This window comes from Diospyros lotus, chromosome 6 (genome assembly GCF_014633365.1).
Source record: "Diospyros lotus cultivar Yz01 chromosome 6, ASM1463336v1, whole genome shotgun sequence".
Taxonomy (NCBI): Eukaryota; Viridiplantae; Streptophyta; class Magnoliopsida; order Ericales; family Ebenaceae; genus Diospyros; species Diospyros lotus.
Window position 1 is genome coordinate 9,695,813 of NC_068343.1, and position 11,404 is coordinate 9,707,216.

An 11,404-nucleotide genomic window follows, 5' to 3' on the forward strand; every position below is an offset into this window, starting at 1 on the left:
TAAGTGGATTCGTCTAGATATGTAGAACGACTCTTTTTGACATGCGAAGGGGACAGCTTTGTGATCTTCTTCTCGTTTCTTGTAGCACGTTGACGTATTCTAGACTTCACCTTCGTTATCAACCACGCAAGAGTCGCCCCCATTGAACCCAAAAGTCGCCCATTTTATCTCCCTTTATACAAGATATCAATTTATCTTTCATTTATGATCGACTTTTTGCTCCTATTGGTTACTTGGTCATCAGCAGTATCTATTTGCTCGTGTTTCCAAAAGTGAAAGCTACTTGTATATCCAAGTTGCTTTGCGCCCTGTTTGTTTGTGGCCCATTTTTTTCTCTTTCATATTCCTTTTTCTCCATTCTTGTACTCGTTTGTGTTATTCAGCTCTTTCGCCTGAAGCGTTAGGCGACCCGAGGTCTGACTTGTCAACGGAACCGGTCGTCTCTGTTCGCTCGGCGAAGAAAGATTATGTGCTGCGATGCGAATATTGGTCGCATGCGAGGTTCCTGTTGAATCATTGTTTTCTCATTTACTGGAAAGAAACCCGAAAGATTCCGCCAAGGCTTGGATTTTGCTTGGTGTTCCATAAGGTTTTTGTCCAATTCTTGTGGCTTCTCGTCGCTGGTCTGGTTTCACTTCCCCGGGTAAGTATTTAAATCTTGGTTCCTTGAGCTTTTCCTTTTCTTTTGCCAGTCATGCTTAATTTCTTGTTTTAATCCAGAAGAATTAGGCCTTCTTTCATGTGGGACATAATTGATTGACTATATTTCGAATAAGCATGCCATTTTTCTCAAATAAAATTATTAGGGAATTCGGTTTCTCAAGGGCAAAAGCATAGTGGGGGAGAGAGAGAGAGAGATCTTTGAGGAATTCAACAGAAGGGAAGAGGAATCACAATTTTTTCTTATACATCCCATATGGAAACAGAGTGAGAGAGAGAGAGAGAATTCCTGTCTTAACATTTCATTTGTGAGTGTTTTGATTTCATGCTGGGGCAGTTTGTTGAATGATTGGTGAGAGATAGATAATAGTACATATATCTGTGATGTTTCTGAGTAACCTAGAGAAGCTAAGAGCCTTTATCCTACTATTTGGACATCAAGTTGTTGCCGGTGCCTTTCTTAAATCAAGTTAGCTTTAACTAGAGTGAATCTTACACATTTTTGTGCCTGAAGTGAACAATATATATATATATATATATATAAATGAGAAAAGAACTAAAAATGGCATAAAAATATTTGTGTGAAGATAATGATATAAATTCTTAGATAAGTATTTAGAATGTGAATGAATTCTTAGATAACTGATTGAAATTTGAATTAAATTTAAAATTCTTAAAAAATATGTCTGTCTATATTTATGTAATATATATAAATAGGTATAGAAGATAATAAAAAATACATAATAATTAAAATTAATTTTTAATTATTTATATACTGTTTTCGGTATCATTATTCAAGTTTTAAACAAACAAAAGATGAATGAATAAGAAAATTTTTATAATTTTCTTCTATGAAAATTGTTAAATAAATTAGTTTTAATTATTTTACTGTAATTCAAGTATTTTACATATTATTTATAATTTTATTAAGAGTTTTACAGTAATATTAGAGTTTTGTTTATTTTTATTTTTATAACTCGTGATTGTTTTTACACGTAAAATTATTTTCTATCTGCCCGTTGCGATATAGACATGACTGAGGCAGTCGCCGGCAGGCATGTTCGTCATAGCCGCTGGGCTTGCTGCTCGTAGGTCGTCCTCGCGATGGCTGAGGCGCTGTCGCGGGCGGCCGCGTTCGTCACGCTCGATGGCTGAGGCCGTCCCCGGCGGCCGCGTTTGTCACAGCCAAGTGGGAGGTCCGTTCGAGTTGCTAGCGAGCATGGGGTCGCGGTCCTCTGCCGTTTTCTGCCATAGCCGACGTTTCAAGCTTGGTGCTTGACATGGGTTGGATCGATTCATCGGCATGGGTTCGCTGTGGCCTTGTTCTCGCCCATGGGTTGAATCTCGCCATTGAGAGGCCGACGTAACCGATGCCTCTGTCTTCTGTTCTTCGATATGGGTCATCGATCGGCTGCCTCTGTGGAAGCAAGACGGCGGCTAGAGCCGCCGGCGATGATGTTGAGGGAGATCAGAGTGGCGGCCGGCGATGAGAGGAAAAGAAGGCGGCGGCGGCGGCGCAGAGGCACAGAAAACCTAAACTGATGTGGGTTATTTGACCCACTTAGTGCTGGGTCGATCCGTTAGGTCGGATCTGGATTGGGTTGACCTGATCCATTAAGAGATTCATGAGAGGATCTGAAACTGCGCCAATTGATTTGTTCAATTGGGCTGGGGCTTTGATTTGGGTCATTTGTTTTATTAACAAGTTAGATCAGTTTTTAATTAAAATTATTTGAGTTTCAATTTTGTATTGGGTCATGGGTTTTTTATTTAATTATTATTTGAATTATATTTTTGGGCGATGAATTAATTAATTTAATTTTGAGTCTAAAATTATAAATTAAATAATAAACTCATTTTGATATTAAAAAAAATTCAGAATTATTTTTTAGAATATCCAATTCTGGAATACATTAGTATTTCATGTGATGTTTTCATGATATTTATTATGTGTTTTAATTTTATCACAATAATTGTTTGGATTATTCTTTTAGATCATAAATTAATAAATTTAATTTTGAGTCTAAAATTATAAATAGATGTGATGTGGCATATTTTTGCTCAATAGAAATTAACTTAATTAATTATTTGTTGTCTACAAATATTTAATTTTATTTGCTTATTGATAATTAATTTCGGTTTAGTACCGATCTTGGGTCTTGTGTGGATCCTAATGTATTGTTGGATTTTGTGAATTAGTTTCACATAAGCAATTGAGTCATAGCATTTTAGTTGTGCATCATGGGTGATGACTTTAAAGCCTAGTGATCTATTGATCCCGAAATGCATAGCTAAATGTTTGATTTAATTGTTTGCCTTGAACATGTGCATTGAATGTCTTTTATTGTCCCAGTTCAGTGCATGATCAGGATAGAAAAGTTGGATGGATCCAACTACTTCACATGGGAGAAGTAGATTTAGTATCTGGTTTAGATGGAGAAAGTATGGGACGTTTTGGAGACTTCACAACTTGTGCCGCAAGGGGAAAATGTTTCCTTGGCAACACAATGGGCCTATGATAAATGGCTTGAGAGGGACCGTTATTCTCGCCTTGCGATGCTAGTTAGCATGCTGACTGACCTCATGGGTCGATTTTAGCCTTGCCAGATTGTCATGGAAATGTGGCAAAAGCTGAAGATCACTTTTGGTCATACATCTGCAAAAAAGTTTCGTGCTTTACAATTAAAATTTCAACAATATGTCAAGGACGCACAACATGACTAAGCATTTGAGAGTGATGGGTTCACTCATCAGAGATTTTTAGAGTGTGGGAGTAGCGCTTACTGATGAGCATCAACTCCTAGGGGTGATCAGATCCTTGCCTGACCCTAAGTGGTCTCAGATGAAGCTCCTTATGACACATAGCGAAAATATCAAAACTTTTGATGATATTTCATGTCACTTGGAGCTTGAGGCGGAGCGCATCGAAGTGAATTGCGTGGCGGCTTTTGTAGCCAAGGTTGATAGGCGTGAGGGCTTTGGGTCCAAATGTAAGAGACAAGGATCGAGGGCATTGTTATGTTCCAGCAATGCTTAGAAGGGTGATTACGTAAATGTAGAATGCAAGTGGAGGAGAGAATAAAACAGAAGTTAGTCAGGCATGTGCTCTGATTGCGCGGGAATGGTTGTAAGCGGCGTGAGGGTATAAAATCTACGCCCGCCCGCATTGTGAAGCATCTAAATATTGAATTGAAATTCATTCTCACAATTTCCCTCTTAATTCTTTACTTCTCTCTCTCTCTCGGAATCTCTCCCACGTCTCTATTTTTCTCTTATTCTATAGAATTCTACCCAGAATTCTACGAATAATTCGATCAGATCTCTTAAGATCTGTCAATTTGGTATTAGAGCAAACTCTTGGGTTGTGGTGACGATGGCAGACGGTACTAGAATGAAGAGTTTGGAAACGCAAGTGCAACAGTTTGGATCCACGATGAATGATCTCCAGGGCCGAGTGGATCAATTGGAATTGGGATCTAACTGGAATCATGAGGCCATTCTGGCAGTTGATCGGAAATTGGAGGCAACGGTCGCACAGATCCGTGATGACTTGGGAGTCCAGCTAAGGGAACAAATGCAGACGTTCGTGGTGATGTTCGCAAGGCAAAACCAGATGAATCTCTCACCTGAGTTTCCCCCGAGAGAGAGAATGGAGCCCATACTGCCTGGGCGAGTGGAGCCGATGGTGCAAGGTCGGGGCACGAACCAAAGGCCCCTAGAAACCTCTGATGGAGGCGAGGATAGTGATGGATTGGGGTGAAGAAGGTGACCTGAGAATCAAGCTGGTCACAACCAATCAGGTATGCCCCTACCTCGGTTGGAAATTCCGTTGTTCGATGGGCTCAACCCACGTTGGTGGATCAGAAGATGTGAACGAGTGTTTGAATGGTATGGGATAGCCGAGAGACAGAAGGTAACGGTGGCGGCAGCGTATCTTAATGATGCGGGAGACGCATGGTACCAGGGATGGTCTAAAATCAGAGAAGAGTGCCAGTGGGAGGAATTTGCGGAGGAGCTGTGTGAGAGGTTTGGGGATTGAGGCCTATCTGATCTGGTAGAGGAGTTTAACAAACTCAAACAGGTAGGAACGGTGTTGGACTACCAGTTGCGGTTTGAGGAACTCAAAGCCTTAATGCTCAATCACAACCCCTACCTGATGGAAGCTTACTTTGTCTCAAGCTTCTAAAGCGGCCTAAACGAGGAGCTAAGGCTAATGGTGAAGGTGCTACGGCCAGGAACCCTGAAACATGCGGCTGATAGCGCTAGGCTACAGGAGCAGACAGTAGAGGCGCTAATGAAGAAACAACGGATGGTGGCAAGAGGAATGGCTCAAGGAAGCCAACCTCCCGGGAGGAACTATGGCAGGGAGGTTGGAAGAGGAACGTTGGGGGGTAAGAATTTGGCCCTACCTGCCCCTACTAACCAATATGAAAAGACTATGGAACAGAGGAGACAAGCCAACCTCTGTTTCAAGTGTGGAGAGAAATATTTCCCAGGCCACCAGTGTAGAAAGCAACTCCTGCTCCTAGAAGGGGAAGAAGAGGAAATGGCGGAAGCAGAGGGGGAAGAACCGCAACTGCAAGAAGAGGAGGAGGAGGGAAACAGAGAGATTTCCTTGCACGCCCTGAAGGGGCTGACAAATAGCAAAATTATAAAGGTGGAGGGAAGAGTAGAAGATAGTAGGTTGATGATCCTTATCGACAGTAGGAGCACTCACAATTTATTAGATGAAATAACTGCCAAAAAGCTAAAGTGCCCCTTGATCCAGACTCAGCCGTTATCCGTAACGGTAGCAAATGGTAGTAAGGTAATCAGCAAATCAGCATGCGTTGGATTCTGTTGGGAGATGCAAGGAGAAGAGTTTGAAGCTGATTTGAGACTTCTTAAATTGGGAGGTTGTGATGTAGTGTTAGGGGTGGACTGGATGAAGCAGGTCAGCCCAATTTGCTTCGATTTCAACAAGATGGAGGTGAAGTTTGAGAGGCAGGGAAACCGATGACACTCACGGGCAGCAAGGAATGGGGAGTTTGCAAAATGATAGCAGGAAGGAGATTACAGAAGCTGTTAAAACAGAAGATGAATCAAGTAGCCCAGCTGTTCTCAATCCAAGTTACTGACAGAGCGACTGAGGAACCTGAGGCAGAAGGAGAGATCAGGTTGGTGGTTAGTGCCCTTCCTCAAACTAAGCTCGAGGTACACCAAACTGACCTTCTTAATATACTACTTACTGAGTTTGAGAATCTGTTTGCTGAATCGAACTGCCTACCTCCATCCCGACCTGTAGACCACACCATACACCTAAAACCCAACACCGAGCCAATTAATGTGCGTGCCTACTGATACCCCCCTAACCAAAAAACAGTAATAGAAGATATGGTTAGGGAAATGCTTCAAAAATCCTTCATAAGACCAAGCCATAGCCCCTTCGCTTCACCTGTATTATTAGTTAAAAAAAAGGATGGGACATGGCGGTTTTGCATTGATTACCGCCAATTAAATGAAACTACTATCAAAGACAAATTCTCAATTCCCCTCATTGATGACTTGTTAGATGAATTGAAGCATGCCACCATCTTCACTAAGCTTGACCTAAGGTCTGACTACCATCAAATCCGGATGAATCCCCTTGACATACATAAGACCGCCTTCCGAACCCATCATGGTCATTACGAATTTCTTGTAATGCCATTCGGCCTAACAAACGCCCCAGCCACTTTCCAATCACTCATGAACCAGATTTTTGAACCCCACCTACGGAATTTTATACTCGTTTTCTTTGATGACATTTTGGTGTATAGTCCCACCTTTGACCTTCACCTCAACTACCTGAGGATTACCCTTGAGATTCTCAAATTCAATGGATTGTATATTAAGAGGTCAAAGTGTGCTTTCGCCCAAAATCAGGTGGAGTATTTGGGTTATATCATATCGGGGCAGGGGGTGAGCACCGACCCCAACAAAGTGGCAGCAATGCATAATTGGCCTAAGCCTACTTCCCTTAAGGCCTTGAGGGGATTTCTAGGCCTAACGAGCTACTATCGAAGATTTGTCAAGGGGTATGGAGGAATCAACAAACCCTTGACGGCTTTACTTAAGAAAGACAGCTTTGTATGGAATCAAGAGGCTGAAGAAGCGTTTAAGCTGCTTAAGAAGTCGATCAGTGAAGCACCGGTGCTAAGTCTCCCTGATTTTGACAAACCATTCGTGGTGGAAACTGACGTAAGTGGAGTAGGGATTGGGGCTGTCCTTATGCAGGACTGGAGACTTATTGCTTTTATAAGTCAGTCCCTAGGCCCCAGGCATGCAGGTCTTAGCATTTACGAAAAGGAGTTGCTGGCAGTATTATTTGCGGTGGATAAGTGGAGACATTACTTGGAAGGGAAGCGTTTCATCATTAAAACAGACCACGAAAGCTTGAAATTTCTATTGTAGCAAAGACTCCACACTCATTTACAAAAGAAAGGGATGACCAAGCTTATGGGGCTAGACTATGCCATTCAGTACCGAAAGGGCAAGGAAAACATCACAGCAGATGCGTTGTCCCGATGCATGGAGGAAGGTTCGACAACCGCTATTACTGCAGTAATACCTGCTTGGTGTGAGGAGATCACGAGGAGTTATGAAGGGGATGATCGGCTCAGGAGTATTATAGAGCAACTGATTGTGACGCTAGGGAGTAAACTGGGATATACCTACGAGAATGGGTTGATCAGGTATAAAGGTCGACTCTTAATAGGGGACAGTGAGGAGTTGAAGAGGATATTCCAGGCCTTGCATGAATCTCCCATGGGGGGACACTCGAGAGTACATAATACCTATCACAAGGTAAGACAATTATTTTGTTGGCCTAAACTGAAAGATGAAGTGATGAAGTTTGTATTAGCTTGTGATGTATGTAAGAAATGCAAGCATGAGACAGTAGCCTATCCAGGATTATTACAACCACTTCCCATACCCAACCAGGCATGGGAGAGTATATCGATGGATTTTATAGAAGGGTTGCCCAAGTCGGAAGGAAGAGACTGCATCCTTGTGGTAGTGGACAGATTCACAAAATTCGGCCACTTTCTCAGCCTAACTCATCCCTACACTGCCCAAGAAGTGGCTCGCATCTTATTAGACCAGGTGGTGAAGTTGCATGGTGTCCCAAAGACCATAATATTTGATCGGGACAAGATATTTACCAGTCTTCTCTGGCAAACCTTGTGGAAATCCTTAGGAGCTAAATTGAACCTCTCCACTGCCTATCATCCTCAAACAGATGGGCAAACGGAAAGGGTCAACCAATGTTTGGAGACCTATCTTCGATGTTTGTGCTTTGTGAATCCAAAAAGCTGGCACAAATGGCTATCAGTGGCGCAATGGTGGTATAATTCCAGCCACCATAGTACCATCAAAATGTCCCCTTTTGAGGCTCTTTTTGGCTATCGACCACCTCTATTACCAGCATTACCTGAATCTACTAGCATAGCAGCAGTGGATGAACATTTACAACAGAGACAGCTGGTCCTCCAACAGCTAAGAAAGGACCTAGCCATGGCCCGAAACCGCATGAAGCAGCTGGTTGACCAAGGAAGGAGTGATAGGGAATTTGCAGTAGGTGAAGAAGTCTACTTGAAATTAAAAGGCCCTCATTTAAAATCCCTAGCTAAAGGACCCATCTCCAAACTGAGTCCAAGGTATTTTGGCCCTTTTCCTATTCTAAGCAAAATTGGCAGAGTGGCCTACAAACTCCAGCTACCTGAGGGCACACTGATACATCCGGTTTTCCATGTGTCACTCTTGAAGAAAGCCATAGGGGGGCAGCCGGTGGACCCTCAACTCCCTATGAACGCGGGTGAACCCAATGCAACATCTGACTCAGTTGCCATTTTGGAAAAACAGGTGATTTATCGACAGGGAGCACCTATCCCACAAGTGCTGGTGCAATGGGCCAACAAACACAAAGAAGATAGCACATGGGAGTATCTTCCGGACCTTCTAACACAGTTTCCACGAGCAGTCAGCCTCTTAACCATTTCTTGAGGATAAGAAATATCTCAAGGGAAGGGTATTGTTATGTTCCAACAATGCTTAAAAGGGTGATTACGTAAATGTAGAATGCAAGTGGAGGAGAGAATAAAACAGAAGTTAGTTAGGCATGTGCTTTGATTGCGCGGGAATGGTTGTAAGCGGCGTGAGGGTATAAAATCTATGCCCGCCCGCATTGTGAAGCATCTGAATATTGAATTGAAATTCATTCTCACAATTTCCCTCTTAATTCTTTACTTCTCTCTCTCTCGGAATCTCTCCCGCGTCTCTATTTTTCTCTTATTCTATAGAATTCTACCCAGAAGTCTAGGAATAATTCAATCAGATCTCTTAAGATCTGTCAAGCATTAGGCCCTACACCTAAGATTGACAAGGCCAAGAGAAGGGCATGTGGAAAGAAAGACTTGTCCAAACTAAAATGCTACAATTGTAAGAAGAAGGGTCACTTCGCTCGGGATTGTTTAGAGCCAAAAAAGGTACATTCCTCTTTTTATTCCCCTTTGATTCACGTTTGCTCGCATGCATTGGTTGCATACTCACATCTTGAGTGGATTGTGGATACAGGAGCAACACGACATATAAGCGTTGAGAAAGAAAGGTTTGTGGATTATCATCGGGTGCCAGCGGGGACTCAGTATATCATGCTTGGGAATGACACACAAGAGGAAGTTCTTGGAGTTGGTTCGTTCCAGCTTAAGATGAAGAATGACAAGAGTCTACTCCTGAATGACGTTATGTATGTTCTTGGAGTTCGGTGTAATCTATTATCTGTAGCGTGTTTATTAGGACAAGGTTATTCTTTTCTTTTCTGTGATACTAGCGTAAACATCTATTTGGATGATACATTCTTTGGTAGTGGTTTCTTAGTGGATGGTTTTTTCAAACTTAATTTGGATCATGTTTATGATAACCATTCTATTGCTTTAGTTTCTTCCATTTCTTCTATTATAAATGTTGATTGTGATTTATGACACAAAAGACTTGGCCATGTGTGCCAAGAAAAGATGGCAAAGCTGGCGCGAGAAGGTCTATTGGGATCTCTTAGTAAAGTGAGACTCACTGTGTGTGAGTCTTGCTTAGCCGGTAAGGCCTAGAGGAAACCTTTTGGTAAGGTTTCTTGTGCATCTTGTCATTTGGAGTTAGTACACTCCAAAATATGTGGTCCTATGAATGTGAGGGCACGTCATGGTGCATTATACTTTATTACCTTCATAGACGATTATTCACGTTTTGGTTATGTGTACTTAATTTCTCATAACCAGAAGCTTTAAATGTTTTTTGCATGAGGTTGAAAATCAGATGGAGAAGAGCTTAAAAACTCTTTCCAACTGATAGAGGTCGTGAATATCTTTTTGATCAATTTAGAAGTTTATGTGAGGAAAAATGTATAGTTCGACACCTAACAATTCCTGGCATTCCACAACGAAATGGTGTTATAGAACGTCGGAATAGGACTTTGTTGGAAATGGTTAGATCGATGCTGGCGCAGGCGAATCTCCTGATTAGTTTCTGGGGAAATGCGTTGTAATACCCCATATTTCGTAGTGTTAAGTAAATTCATGGAATTAGAAATCAGGTTGAGAATTTAGTTAAGTAATTGCTGAATCGATGGAAGGGAGTACCCTGGAATGTGAATATCTAAGGAAAAAAGTATGTTATTAACGAGTGTCTTGAGATGAGATTTATGACACTGAAAGTAATCGAAATAGAGACAATTTTTCGGTACAACTAATTTCAGTTTGGAAAATTGAATGATCATAAATGATGTAATACTCGATATTTTTAGACTTAGATACTTGAGGAAATAGGATATTTTAAGGGATTCTGGAAGTCTGTAGACAAAAATTCAGTTTCTGAGCCAGGGGCAAAATCGTAATTATTGAGGCTCGGGTAAAAATGTAATTTACCTAAAAATCAGGGATATTAGCATAATTAATCCTTTCTCCAGGGACTAAAATGCAATTAAAAATTGGCTCTGGGACCCAGTTGAAAAGGGTCTAAATGCAATTACCTAAAAAGTTTGAGTTAAAGTGTAATTCTTGAAACTTCGCGACTGGATTATTAGGGTAACGAATTGGGCCAACTAACCATTAGAAGTCATGATGAGATATACAAATCAAAGCATTAGGTGGCAGGACAAATGTGTAAATAGCTGAGAATGTGTGTACGTGAGTTTACATTTCAATCGAGTTTTGGATTTCAAACATCATTAAATCCACCTTTGAATCATTTTGGAGTCCAAGACTTAGCCTCCAAGTTTGTTTAGTCTCCTAGCTAGGGACATGTGACAAGCACTCATAATGATGCATAATGACTCTCTTGAGGTGGCGGATAAGACTTATGATGATCTCGCAAGGTAGCAACGCGTGATTGGCTATAGAAGTTTGCTTAGCCTCAAAGTCTCCAAAATCTTACCCTCAAGGACACGTGGCAAGCAACTATTAGATTTCTTGAAAGCTAAGTTAAGGCCTCATAATGATGCATAATGACTCTCTTGAGGTGGCAACATGTGGTTGGTTAGAGAAATCTATAAATAAGGGCCTAGGTTAATCACAAACCATTCCAACATCTTTGAGTAGAATCTCTCCCAAATTGAGGGAAACAAAGGGGAGGATCTTGTTCTTGAGAAAGAGGGAAGAATTCTGCAAAAAAGACTTGAGGATTTGCACGGAAATTGAGGCGTTCTGAGTACGTTCGTGGTGAGTGGTTCGAT

General features: G+C 41.6%; 1 protein-coding gene across 4 annotated transcripts in view; it reads left to right on the forward strand.

Moving 5' to 3' along the window:
- Positions 1-271: 271 nt before the first annotated feature.
- Positions 272-11,404, forward strand: part of LOC127804829 (U-box domain-containing protein 5) — a 28,160-nt gene continuing 17,027 nt past the window's right edge. Inside the window, exon 1 of one of the 4 annotated variants that reach the window (XM_052341864.1) lies at positions 272-643. The gene's annotated coding sequence lies outside the window, so the exon portion shown is untranslated. Of the gene's footprint in view, positions 644-9,274; positions 9,428-9,520; positions 11,391-11,404 lie in introns of those variants that run through there. The other 3 variants (XM_052341860.1, XM_052341862.1, XM_052341863.1) reach the window with 3 other exon arrangements.